At 39.9% G+C, this 14301-nt stretch overlaps 1 protein-coding gene across 13 annotated transcripts in view; it reads right to left on the bottom strand.

Moving 5' to 3' along the window:
* Positions 1-14301, bottom strand: part of PLEKHA7 (pleckstrin homology domain containing A7) — a 249007-nt gene that overhangs the window by 112131 nt on the left and 122575 nt on the right. The window lies entirely within an intron of this gene.

The raw sequence follows: 14301 nt of genomic DNA, 5'->3' as shown, positions 1-14301 counted from the left end.
CTGCGCACACATTCCCAAATGAGTCTGATCTCTTCCTCCTACTCAATCCTGGCCCCAGCTCACCATCTCTCTGGACCACTTTCTTAGAGCAGCAGTGGAGCACGGTGAACTTCAACACCATGCTTCCATATGGCACTTTTTGCCTCCCTCCTGATGTCCCTTTTTAGCTGCTTTTTGTGGATAATCTTCCCCAATTAGAAAGTAAGTTCTTTGAGGGCAAAGACCATCATTCTTTTGCTTGTATTTATATCTTCCAGGTTAGTACAGTGCTACCCAAAAGAAGTATTTAATAAATGTTTATTTTTTTTTCTCAGTTTGTTGAATAGAATAATCACATGGCCAGATCGGAACTTAAACAAAATGTATAGCACTTGTGTGAGACTGGAAGGGCAACTTGAGGCCAGGAAATCCAGGCAAGAGGTGATGAGGACCTGAACCAAAGTAGTTTGCAGTGTGCTGAGGAAGATAGAATAACATAATATCATCTGCCTAGAGACAACATTTTCATGCTGGATAAAGAGCTGGTCTCAAACTTGGGTAAAATTAGGTTTCAGTTCTGACTCCAACATATACCAGCTGTGTAGTCCTGGCCAAGTCACTCAACTTGCTGCAGGCAACTCTCTAAAGCTAATAAATTTCGAGGAAGATGGCAGAAGTTATTCACCAAGAGTTCCCTTTAGCAATGAAAAATACAAGTCCAGTCCCATCCATCTCTATCTGAAAAAGGCATTTAAGGATCTTCATCAACAATAAGGACTCTTCCAACAACAGTCACTTTGCATATCTTTCATGATATTGGCAAATAGACAGAGCCATCACTGGCAACTCTAGTACCCGGGCCAACAACCATAAAATACATTAAGGGTAAGAAGCATGAAAGTCATTTCCTGTTTATAACTAGCTCCTCTTGTTAAATTGGTGCTAAGCTTAGTTGTTTATGGCTACTGAAAGAGAAAAATGCTGTCAGTGCCCTCTAAATGTCGGCACCCTGGAGCCAAGTCCTGGTTGTTTCACCCTAGTTATAACCTTCGCCTTATTAGGCTAAAAAACTTGCCACAACTTTATTATATGGAGAAAAAACAAAAACAAAGAAAAAAACTGGCTTCCAGGCTGAAATGGCTTTCTCCAAGCTCTTTGAAGGGTGGGAAGAAAAGCTAGTTATGAGAAGCATCACTTAAAGTCACCACACATTAAGAAAATGCGGTTTTAAATGGGATACCCTGTGGAGATCACTAAAGAAAGATGCCTCAATCTAGAAAAGCATGTGCATCCAGGAGCGGAGGGGGAAGGAGGAGGCGGCAGGAAAGGAAGGTCGGAGAGATACCGAGACACCCAGAAAGCTGGCAACGCTTCCCTGTGAGTGGTTGCTAGTTTCTAATTACTTCCCTGAGTTTTCATGATCAAGTCACATATGCTATTCCACTGCAGGGACACAAAAGCAATTAGAAATAAGAATGCAGCCGTTATTACTCTAACCATGACTGCAACCCAGAGACACTCAGCTCGCACTCTCTGACAGAAATGTTTGGTTCAAACATGACTTTAAAAGGTGATTAAGGAAATGTGCCCACCTCTCTGGGGGAAAGATGATAACTGCTTATTGTGAGGCTGTAAGCACTCCCTGATTTCATGCTGTCCTTCACGTGTCACCATGACAACCGCCCAAAAGCTTCCTTCTCTTTCATAAGGAAGAAAATGGGTAATTGAAATGGGGCTGTGCACTGCTTTCTGGAAGTTAGGATAAAAAACACTGGCAGACTTGGATCCTAGTTCTATCCAGGCTACTAACTGGCTGCTCTATGACCCTGGGCAAGTCATGCCCCTATATGAGCGTCCGGAGGGTGTGGGGAGCCTTCCAGTGACTAGGAATCAGGAAGAACCAGATTCTGGTCCCAGTTCAAACAAGAATTTGCGGTGTGACCTTGAAGACATCCATGTCTTTCCTCTAAGTGCCTGAGGATCCCTAAATTCTCTCCTGGCTCCAAAGTCTCCCATTCTTGAGATGCTTTCCTCATAGGTAATCTCTGATTGAATCAACAAGAATGTCTGCACAGGGGCCGGGATAATCCACACCCCAAATTGTCCTGTATTTTGTGTTCCCATCATCTCTCAACTTCCAGCCCCAACCTTGTTGGGGAGAGGAGTTAGAGCACAACAATGTGTGTGTGTGTGTGTGTGTGTGTGTGTGTATTCACATAGAGAGAGAAAAAAAGGTGTCAGTGTGCACATGTATTGTGTGTCTATGTGCATATATGCACGTGTGTGAAAGCATGCATAAGTGTAGGTATGTATGTGTGTGAGAATGAGTGTATGCATGTGTATGTGTATAAATATAAGCATATATGGGTATAGGTAGGCATATATTTCTGTGACTGCATGTGTATATTTGTGTGAATGTGTATATGTGTGTGTGAGTATATATAAATGCATTGTGTGTATAGGGTATGTGTGTATGCATGTGTGTGAATGTGAGTGTATATTTGTGATTGTATATGTGTATGGGTGTGCATGTGTGGGTGTGAATGTGTGTGCCTGTGTATATGTACATGTGAATGCACTGTGTGGATATGTTTGAGAGCATGTATGAATGTGCATGTTGTACAAATGTTTGTGGGTAAATGTAAAGCTGTATGTGTGTGAGCACGTATACGTCTATGAGTTCATGTACATATATGTGTGTGGTGGCTAAGGAGTAGGAGGGACAACTATGAAATAAAGGATGCTGATGAGAAATAAGGACTAAAAAAGTAGGAAGATAGAACCAGATTTGGGAGTCTCATGGGAAGGGGACACACTCATGTTTGGTCACAAGTGCAGGGCCCTGCGGGGAAGAGAAAAGAGCCCAGGCACTATTACTGCCCTCAAGGAACTTCCAAGTTGGGCAGAGGGATCATAGGTTTACCAAGTCCCATGGCATGCATTAGTAATAAAGAGAAAAAAATGAAATGATCCTTGTCTTCAAAAACATACACTCTAGCAATGATAACAACAATGACCTTTATATGATGCTTTAAGGGTTGCAACACTTTTTACATTTGACCTTCACACTAGCCCTAGGAGAAAGGTGCTATTATTAACTCTATTTTATAGATGAGCAAATTGAGGCAGGCACAGGCTAAGTGACTTTCCCAGAGTCCTACAGCTACTAAGTATCTGAGAAATTCTTTGAACTCAGGTCTTCCTAACTCTATGATCAACACTCTATCCACTGAGCCTCCTAGGCACCATATTTTGCTATGGATCCTGCACTATATGTACACAGTTAAATAAAAGTCACACAATTTAAGGCAGTACTAACAGCATGAGAGAAGAGGATGAGCTTTACAAGAAAGGTGACAGCTCATCTGAGCTTTGGAGGAAGTGAAGGATTCTGGGAGGTGGAAATGAAGCGCTGTCCAAGCCTTCACGGGCTATACTATGTTCTACCAGAGAGGGAAACTCCAGTTAAGTTAGGGAAAATGTTTCAATTTATAAAAAATGTGACTTATACAATGTTTCAGAAATGCACCTACTTGTATAAAGCAAGTATACAAGGTAACCACAAAAGTCCTTGGGAATGAATAAAAGGGAAAGGGGAGTTAGTTTTTGAGTTAAATCTTGAAGGAAACAATGAATGTGACTTGAGCACATTAGCGCTCAGTTTTTACCACTTCAACAAAATAGAAACTATCATCCTATCCAAAATGCCAGATTAAACAAGTCTGTATTAAATACCTATCATGAGTCTGCCCTCAACCATCTTATATTCTAGTAAAAAGGAAGAGTAGGACATAGAATACCTATAAAGGTAAGAAAATAATATATACTTCATTCAGATAGAGATACGTGGAAAACCTTGATCATGAAGTTAGAGCAAAAACTCAAATTTCCCCATGAAACCTTGCTACCTAGAAGGGAGAAAAAGGTCAGGCAGTGTACTGAATTATGGCTTCAGAATCCAAAAGGAGCCAAGGAGAGAGCCAGGCCCAAGTCAGCCTTCTAAACTTCATAGCCTTGCCCCGAGGCTAAAGAGGCAGGGATGCTTTCAAAGCTGATGAGGAGATCAGAGGAAAAGGAGATGTGGGAGAGGAGGACTTGCCGGTAGCCAGAGAGGGGAGGGAGGCAGAGAGCAGAGGTGATGAAGAGAGGGACACAGAAAAACAGACACACAAAGGTAATAATAATAACAATAACAACACAGCTCCAACTCCATGAGAAATATCAATACAAAATGATGTCTAATCTTTCTTTAGGTTTTGCCTAAAGACTGCAGAAAATACCAACTGGGGAAAGAAGGAAGGCAGATATCCAAAATGTGTTTTCCATTTAAAAAAGAAATTAACTAGTGCTCCCTTGGTAACCTAGCATCTGGCTATATTCTACCTGATTTCCCCAGATTTCCATCTCACTAAGTTTTAATCTTGGAAAATGTTTCCAATCCAGATTTAAAACTGAACACATAAAGCAAGGGAAGGAGGACATCATTTTAATAAAGAATGGGAACTCCAGTGATCTTTGATTTGAGGGTCCTATGTGGGAAGAAACCAAGACTTCCTCTCCTCAGGAAGGAGACAGGAGGATCTATTCTCTAGCTTTATCCCACTTTTCCCTTTAATTGAAGGGAACAGGAGTTCAAGGCACAAAACTGAGAGAGTCCCAAAGTGGGAGGGAACATAGATGGTACTGGTCACTCATCTAAAGGATATGTTGAAACCAGCGAGTGTCTTTTACACCATCTCTACAATTCTCTTTTTCCTCCCTGACTTTCTAGGAAGTGTCCTTGACATGGCTCCCAGCAGATGTGCTGGACTTCAGCCCCATCTTTATGGGGTCAGGGAGAAAGCCTGGGGTCCACAACCAGGCTCCATTCTCAGAGCCGTTTGGGTTCTCCGCAGCTGCTTGTGTTAGGAGGTTAATGGGAACCTAGAGCCTCTATGGCTGGCTCTGCCAAGCTGTAAATCCGCAGTTTGACTCTGATAGTTGATAGCAAACTCCACCTTCAAGCAGAAAGTGAAATGTCAATAAATCTCACATCACGGATCCATAAATTCTAACTGTCTTGTTAAGCACCACACGCTGCCTGCTCAGACCTTACCTTAGACTGAATATCAAGTGCATTCTCACTGGACTAAGACTTCATAACTTTTATAAGCTAATTTACAAGTTAATGGTGGAGTGGGGACATACGGGCACGAATGACAATAAAATGGACAAATAACATTATGGGAAGATGCACATACTCAGATATATGGAGGTCTGTATATATTATGCGCAGACAACTTCTCTCTCTCCCTAACCAGCCTTCTCCCTAACCCCAGCCCCAATACTAGCCCAAGATGTCTTTCTCTTTTTTCTGTGTCAGGAAAGTTGTACCCACATTTAAAACTTAAGATGTGTTTCACAAAGTCCCAGGGTAAATGCATAGTGATGCCGTGGGAAGCGGACAGAATATAATAACAGTCTGATCCAGAGGCAGAATCAGAGCCAGAGAACATAGAGGTTGTCCACCTTCCATGAAATCCTTAAATGCTGTGCAAATTTTGTTTGAAAACCACCAGTAAGAAGAACCTATTACTATCCAGAGATCAATATGCCCAGGCCAAACATCTATACTGAATTGCAGTCTCATACCCCAGTTTCCTTTTGGTTATCTTAAATTAGATGTTCCCTAGGGCATCTCAAACTCAGGATGTCCACAACAGGACTCATTATGTTCCTTCTCCCTTCCCCATCCAAATCTCCCCCTTCTCTAAACTTCCCTATTCTTGTCATCAGCACAAGTATCCTCTCATACCTTGGTGTCTTCCTCAGTCTTTCCTTCCTTCCTTTCTTTCTTTTAACTTTTTTATTTTTATTTTTTCTGAGGCAATTGAAGTTAAGTGACTTGCCCAGGGTCACACAGCTAGGAAGTGTTAAGTGTCTGAGGGCACATTTGAACTCAGGTCCTCCTGACTTCAGGGCTGGTACTCTATCCACTTCACCACCTAGCTGCCTCTTCTGAGCCCTTTTTTCACATTTATCTCCCATATGGAAATCTGTTGCCAAGTCTTCCCAACATCTGCCTTCCACATCCCCTTCTATTCACAAGGTGATTATGCTCTTGACAATAACAGGGGAAAGTTCAGAAGAGAAAGTAGCTTGTGGGGAAGGGAACATAATGAGTTTTATTTTGGACATGTTGAGATTGAGAAGCCTTATTGGACATCCATAAGTCTAGTGCAGAGTCTCATTCACACTTCATGTCTGAACTATGTAATAACCTCTCTTCCCATTTCAATCCATCATCTTGGCTGTCAAAGTGATTTTCTTACAGTGTAGATGTGCCATCTCATCCCTATAAACTCCAGTGCTTCCCTATTACTTCCAGGATCAAATATAAATCCTCTATTTGGTTTTTAAAATCCTTCAAAATGTGGTTCTCCACCCCATTCTTACCTTTCCAGTCTTCTTACATTTTATTCCCTTCTATGGACTTAAACATAAGCTCAATGAAGCAATAATATGATATGGCAACTAAGAGAGCACATCTGAGCTCAGGCTACATTAAGAAGGCATTGCTTCTAGAAATAAGAAAGTGATCAGTATTCTGTCCTGGTCAGAACACATCTAGAATACTGAGATTGAGAACTGGGTATCACGGCTTAAGAAAAACATTGATAAATTGAAGAATTCCAAGGTGAGTAACTAGGCCAAGAAAGGGTCCTATGATTATATATTAAAAGGTTTTGGCTTAAAGAACTAGGGATGTTTTTTCTTGGAAAAGAAAAAAGACTCATGGGAATGCTATGTATCATTTAAACATCTGAAATTCTATCCTATGGAAGAGTGATTACATGTTTTGCTTGAATACAGAGGGCAGAACACAAGCTCTAGCAAAGCAAAATTAAAATTGAAGCAAGAAAAAATATTGGAGCTCTCTGAATTAGACTGGGCTCCCAAAAAATCAGAGAAAAAAAGAAAAGGTCCTATATGAACAAAAATATTTACAGCTGCTCTTCAGTAGCAAAGAACTGGAAACCGAGAGGATGCCCATCAACTAGGGAATGGCTAAGTAGATATGGTAGATGAACATACTGGAATACTATTGTGTCAGAAAATATTAAAGGGACCATTTCAGAGAAATCTGATAACTGTATGAATTGATATAGATGAAGTGAGCAGAACCAAAAGGACAATTATTCAATAAGAACACTGTCAACTTAGGGACTCTGATCAATTCAATGGCCAATTATGATTCTGGAGGATTTGTAATGAAATATATTCCCCAGATTTGAGCTCCTTAAGGACAGGAATTATCTTTTGCACTTAGCACATGCCTGAGACATAGAAGATACTTAATAAATGCTTATTGAAGGGCTGAAAGATGATAAATTCAGAGTGTAAACCGGGATATTTTTATTTAAACTTGGCCAAGGTTTTGCTTGAATTAACACATTTGTAAATAAGTGTTTTTTGTTGTTGTTGTTTGTGTGTGTGTGTGTGTGTGTGTGTGTGTGTGTGTGTGTGTGTGTGTGTGTGTTTTCTTTCTTTCTCAATTCAGAGTGGAAGGGTTAAGGAGGGATAAAAAGAAGAGAAGGTAATTTTCATTAATTAAAAAAACTTAATTTAGTTTTGAAAAACAAATAGGATTGCCTTGGAGAAGTAGTAAGATTCCCTCCCTCACCTAAGATCTTTAAACAAAGGCTGGATGACCTTCTGACAGGTCTGTTGTAGCATGTTCTTTTTCTCATATAGATTGGACTAAATGGGACCTTTTCCAACCCAGAAATTTTGAGTTAGAAGCAAGAAATCAAAAAGGCAAGGACAGCTAAAAAGTATAGCTTAGGTAGAGTAGAAGAAACAAATGGTGGCAACAGTTATCTGTCAAAGCTATGACTGGTAGTGGTTGGTGAAGATCTTAATTCAATAAATGTTTGCTGAGTCCCTGAAATTGTACAAAATGGTTGGTGATGGAAGTATGCAGACGGGCAAATGCAAATTGACACTGGTACCTAATAGGTTCACAAGCACATGAGGGTATAGTAGCAAATTGTATATATTCCAATGGTTCTCCAAGTGTGATTCAGAGAATCCTTGGGGTCTCTGAAACCCTTTCAGAGGGCCTACAAATTCAAATTCGGTTTTTATTTGTAATATGGTAAATATCTACAAATTTAAGCACATAAATAAAAACTCTTTGGACAGATCCTCAACTATTTTTCCCCTGAGGCAATTGGAATTAAGTGACTTGCCCAGGGTCACACAGCTAGGAAATGTTAAGTGTCTGAGGTCACATTTGAACTCAGGCCCTCCTGACTTCAGGGCTGGTGCTCTATCCACTGTACCACCTACCTGCCCCTCAGTAATTTTTAACAGTATAAGATACTGAGAATAAGAATTTGAGTACCACTGCTATATTCCACTCTGGATCAACTATTTCCAACAAAGATCTACTGCCTAGAATATTTTTCATTTCTTTGCTCAATACAGGAAGACTAGAGATTCCTGAAAATACTGCTTTCTTTTTCATTTTTAAATAGAAAAAGGGATTGGCTTTCACATTTCAGCTAACAGCTGAAAGAGTTGAAGAGTCAATGGTTCTAAATTCAGAATAAAAGCAGGTGGTTATGCACCAGCATAGCTCTATCAGAGAAGCCAGAAAAGTGAAAATGAACAGCTTTTAGGGAAAGTTTAGCCATTTTGCCCCCATTCATTTATCCTTGAAAAGAAGAACTAGATATTCACAAAACTTTAACCCATGACAAAATAATTTGTGGGTTAGAGGAGAAATCAACAATCAGTAAACATTTGTTGAAGGCTTACTATGTTCCAGGGACTCTGCTAGGTACCTAGGACACAGAAACAAAAATGAAATCATCCCTATTTTCAACTAGTTTATATCCCATCAAAGAGACACATATGCGAATTTTGTCCTTATCAGTCGCATCTGACTTTGTGACCCCCCTTTGGGGATTTTTTTTTTTTGGCAAAGATATAAAATACAGCCCCTCCTCCCCTCCTTTTTTTTTTTTTAACAGTTGAAGAAACTAAGGCAAACAAATTTAAGTGATTTAAGCTCACACAGCTATCGTCTGAAGTGAGATTTGAACTCAAGTTTTCCTGATTCCAGATCCAGCACTTAACTGCCCAACATGAATTATACATATAAATATGTCAGCATAAATATATATATTTATATATAAGAATTTATATAATATATAAGTATAAATGAAATAAACACAAAATAATTTCTTGGAGGGGTACCAGCAGCTGAAGAACTAAGAAAAGGCTTCATGGGAAAAAAAAAAAAAGAGATTGGTCTGGGATTTGATAGAAACCAGGAACTCCAAGAGGCAGAAGTGAGGAAGAAATGCATTCATTACAAGAACAAAGGATAGGTTTTTCTGGACTTGGGAGATAAATTGCTGTACATGAAAAATATAAAGATGACCAGTTTGGCTGGAATACAAAATGAGGGAAGGGGAAAAATGAATAATGAGCCTGAAAGGGAGGTTGAGGCTGGGTTATAAATGATTGCCAAATGGGAGTTTGTATTTGGTCTTAGAGATAACAGGAGGACTAGAGTTCATTGACTCTTTTGGGAGGTGAATGGAGGATAAACAGAATGAGGAAAAGATCTGAGGCAAGAAGACCAATTAGGAAGCTGGATGAACAGTCCCATTTTGGATATGTAAATGAAAAGGATTTCATGGACCATTCAGGAAAGATGTCCACTGGGCATCTGGATACACAGGACTGGAGTTCAAGGAAAGATGAAGGCTAGAAATCACCTGGCGGAAGGTCATAAAAGAGTCAGTAAGGGTAGATGAAATCACCAAGAAAAAGAATATTGAAAGAAAAGAAAAGGGGCTTTGGGAGCTGCAAATTGAGAGACTGGAACCTGAGCAGACCAAAGCCGCCATGCTGCTCTATAATGGGATTGAGCCTGTAAATGGTCATTATACTGAGTAAGAGACAGAATTGTAGGCACAACAAATTTAATAAATTGATCAATTTGTAAGAGATCAAAAAGAGGAAGCTGTAACTTTTTTGTGTTTAGATTTTCATGAAGGTTTTATCATCATCTCAAGAAAACATGTCATAAAAATAAAATTAGCCTTCATGGTCCAGAGGTTAAAAAAGGAAGCAACTAACCTTGCAGAGACAGAGTGACCTGGGGGAGATGCCACGGATATTAAGAGAAGGATGATTAAATACTGAAGTGAAAGATTCACTTTATGGGCTGGAAAACCACAAGGGGAGCACAGACACTCAGGCAAATAATTGGAAAAGAATTCTGTGCTCAGTGCTATATACTAAAATTCTGGAAATGAGAGATTTTTGTTGGAAGTAATGAGACCCAAGCCATCAGGCCAAATAATTCCGGGGGGATTGGGGGAGAGGGAGGGGAGAAGACTATGTCAATTAGGAAAGAGTAAGCCCTCCCAGTACTAAAATAAATATCCACTATAGAAGCAAGTCTCAAACAAGGAAGTAATTTAGCATAGCAGACTGTTGTTTTATAGTTGTTTCAGTCATGTCTAACTGTGATCTCATTTGGAGTTTTCTTGGCAAAGATGTAGTTTGCTGTTTCTTTCTCCAGTTCATTTTACAGATAAGGAAACTGAGGCAAACTGAGTGAACAGATCTGCTCAGGATCTCCCATCTAGTAAGTGTCTGAGGCCAGATAGGAATTCAGTTCTTGCTAATTCCAAGCCTGGCACTATACACTGCCTTACCTAGCTGCCCTGGCATAGAGGGCTGAAATTGGAGTCAGAAGGCCTGGAATTAGTTTTCAGATCCTTTATTTATTATCAGCCTCAATTCCATATCTGTAAAATGGACTTGGTGGCCTCTTAGTTTCCTTTCAACTGTAGAAGTTCTTAACCTTCTTTATGTTATGGATCCCCTTTGGGAGGCTGAAGAAAGCTTCAGATTTAACTGCATAAAATAAAATTAAAATACAGTCAACAAGTTCTTGTACTCCAAGTTAAGAACATGCGCTCTGGATCTATGAGCCATAAGATCATTGATGAACTGGAAAACAATGTTTCATATTCTCCAGATCACTAAACGCACAAATTGCTCTTGAAGCAGATGTTTCTAGAGCAACTAAGCTATTCATTTGCCACTGGGTGAACATTTCTTAACCTCTATAGGCTTCAACTTGGTCCCCTGTGAAATATATACACCATTAAGGTTCCATTCAGTTCTAACATTCTACAAAAGTCGAAGTATACATTGCTTTCCAGGGTTCATAACTTTGGGGAGAAATGGCAGAAATATACTCACATAGCTCATGTCTGGTCCATTTGCTTAGAAATGATCAACCTTCAATAAATTCAATTCAGTTATTATATTCCTAATACTGAACTGAGCAAAGTACTACACCAGACTTAGAATTTAGGTAAGTAAGATACCATCTCTGCTCTTACGGAACTCAATAGTGTAATAGAAAATACACTAGAAATATACATATATATATTAGCATGTATGTCAATATTCTTCCTGACACAAAAGGCCTGATCACTTTGGAGACTTCTCATCTCCTTTGCTCCCATCCAAAGGGAAACTAGAATTTCAGTATCTAGCACTCTCCCAAGGAGAGGGCAAGCCTTCCCTACCCCTTACAAGCATGCAAGTTCACAAAGCTTCAAAATATATACTGGACTCATATCCAAGGCTAAGAGTCAAAAAACTACCCTCATACCTATTCAATATCCATGACCTATGGACTCTGAATGAGTCCCAAAAGAAGGGAAAGGACTCAGGGTTCATCACCTCATCTAAGTGCTCTCTGTAGCTATGCTCTTTTGTCAGGTTTCTATATTCTGCCTTTTCGCTGCCTTATGGGTCCTCATTACTGCCATTGTTCTATGTTTTGCTTTCATGTTCCCTAAGGCTTTCTACCCCAGGAGATGATACCAGCTCTCAAGTGGATATTATACTCTCTTGGCTACCAACATTGCAACTCTTTCATGCCTCTGGAGGGTGGAATGCTTCTGATACACTTAAATGTTCTGTTATTTTACTCTGAATCCACCAGACCGAAATGCCTTTCTTCTAGGTCAGCTCAAAGTCCATCCTGTTTACTTCCTACCTCTTTAAAGGCCTGAGAAACTTGCCTTCAGCTTAGTCAACAACTTCCATTGAGAGCTGGAGTTCAAAAGGACACTCTACCTCATTCTCTTTTTGCTTTTCTCAGTCTCCTCTGGATAACTTGGTAGTTCTACACAAATTAGCCTGGGCTACTTTCTTTAGTTCTGTAAAAGGAAGGTGTGCAAAGCACAATGAAAGCTTTCCAGGATAGATATCTATGTCAAGCATATGTACTGCAAGAGGGGGAAATCCGCATCAAGAATAGAGATTTATGACAGATAGCTTTACATGATAAGTAAAGAGGTATTAGGCAAATCACTTAATTTATTTGCCTCAGTTTTTTCAACTACAAAATGGGGATAAGAGCACCCTTCTCCCAGGGTTGTTAAGAGAATGTTAAGAATTTAGCACAGAGCCTGACACAGAATAAGTGCTATAGAAATGTTAGCCTTTTTTTTTTGAGGGCCTGGAGAACCAAGCTATTATTAGCAGCACAGTGCCTGGCACATAGTAAGCATTATATAAATGCTAGTTATTATTATTTGAGGCCTTAAGGGGCAAATATACTATTAACAGCATAATACCTGCTACATAGTAAATTGTTATGCAAATATGATGATGATGATGGTGATGATGTAAGGTTTCAGAGGGAAAAATATTACTACCAGGAATGTTTGGGAAAGCTATACAAAGGAAATGGCACATGAATCGGGCTTTAGAGAATAAGAAGGATTCAACAAGTAGAGTCCTGCCTTTATATAGATTCTTTCAGTCCCCATGTTGAGGACATTGGGAAGATCATAGGAACACAGAGTTAGAGGCCAAAGGAGCCTGTGAGAACTTCTGGGCCAACATCTTTATTTACAAATGAGGAAACTAAGGTCTCAAGAAGTAGAAGGACCTACTAATGTCAGGTGGTAAGGAACAGAGGCAAAATTTGAATCCAGGTCCTCTGACTCCATACCATGATACAAGGGCAAGGAAAAGGCAGAATGAATTACCTCATATCTGTTGCTCTCAGCTTGTGGTTGGATTGCACGGCCCTTCCAAACTCTGACATTCTAGGAGTCTATGGAGGTCAGTCACAAGGACAAGAAAGCAGAGGATTCGTGAACTACAAAAACAAAGTATGTCTGATGCTGAGAACCAATGGATTGGACAGAAAAAAAGCCCCAAAGGAGTCATGAATTAGAAATTTGAGGAGTTCAGGTGGGGGTGATAAGGATCACAGTTGAGTTAAGCCAAAAGGGGATGATAATTTTCCAACTGTGTTGGGAAACCTGGAGATATCAGCAGAATGTGTCTATTCACACCATACACAATGACCTACTCCTGGCCCAGAGTCCTCCTTCACCACTCAATCACTAGAAGGCTGACCTAAAATTTTTAACAGTGAACTGAAACAGTGTCTCTGGGGACACTGGAGATGCTTGACTCAGAGACAAGGAAAGGTGTTCAAGCGGGTCTGGAGAGTGTGCCATTAAGATTTGTACTCGAAGAAGCCAACAGCCATTCGGGTCAGAACCCTACCTTTGCAGGGCTGATGTTCTGACCTGGATGAAACCTTTTGAGTGGTGCAGTCGAGCATTCTTCCTTTGCAGATGAAGAAACTCGGGTCTAGAGAAAGGGGTTTTTTGCCCCCAGAGATATAGCTAGCAAGTAAAAGGAGCCGGATTTGGATCAAAATTTTGTGCTTACAAATCTTGGGTTCTTCCATCACATATCACCCTGACCATGACCCAAAAAATGTTAGCACAGGCACTGACTTATAGCTAAAAAAATCAAATTCTGTAGGTATCTTCTTCATACTTAACAATGAAGACCTGTTAGCCAGAATGTTAGGGATTTAATGGAATCATTTGCTTAACTAAGGGGATAGACATTAGACCTGTAAGTTCACTGGCAAAGGGACGAGACAACCACCTCCATGAATTCAAGGCAGTACTTTCTCTACAAACTTGAATCTTAGAGAGATTAAGGTGATTTTCTCCAGCTCACACAGCCAACAATGGTCAGAAGTGCAATCTGAACCCAGATATTTCTGTCTCTGAGACCAAATCTCTCTTCACTACACACCACAGGTATCAATTTTGTTCAACAAACCTAGGAAATGTTTAATTAAATAAGTAAAAATACAATACAACAGAAATGTTAATTTGAGGTTTTCTAAGTCATCATGTAGCCCATAGGGAACTCTATTTGAATGTGACACCATTGAACTACACAATTCTGGCTCCTTTTTTT

The sequence above is a fragment of the Sminthopsis crassicaudata genome, chromosome 6 (assembly GCF_048593235.1).
Source record: "Sminthopsis crassicaudata isolate SCR6 chromosome 6, ASM4859323v1, whole genome shotgun sequence".
In the NCBI taxonomy this organism is placed as follows: Eukaryota; Metazoa; Chordata; class Mammalia; order Dasyuromorphia; family Dasyuridae; genus Sminthopsis; species Sminthopsis crassicaudata.
Note: the sequence above shows the minus strand (reverse complement) of the source record. Positions and strands in the feature narration are given on the sequence as shown.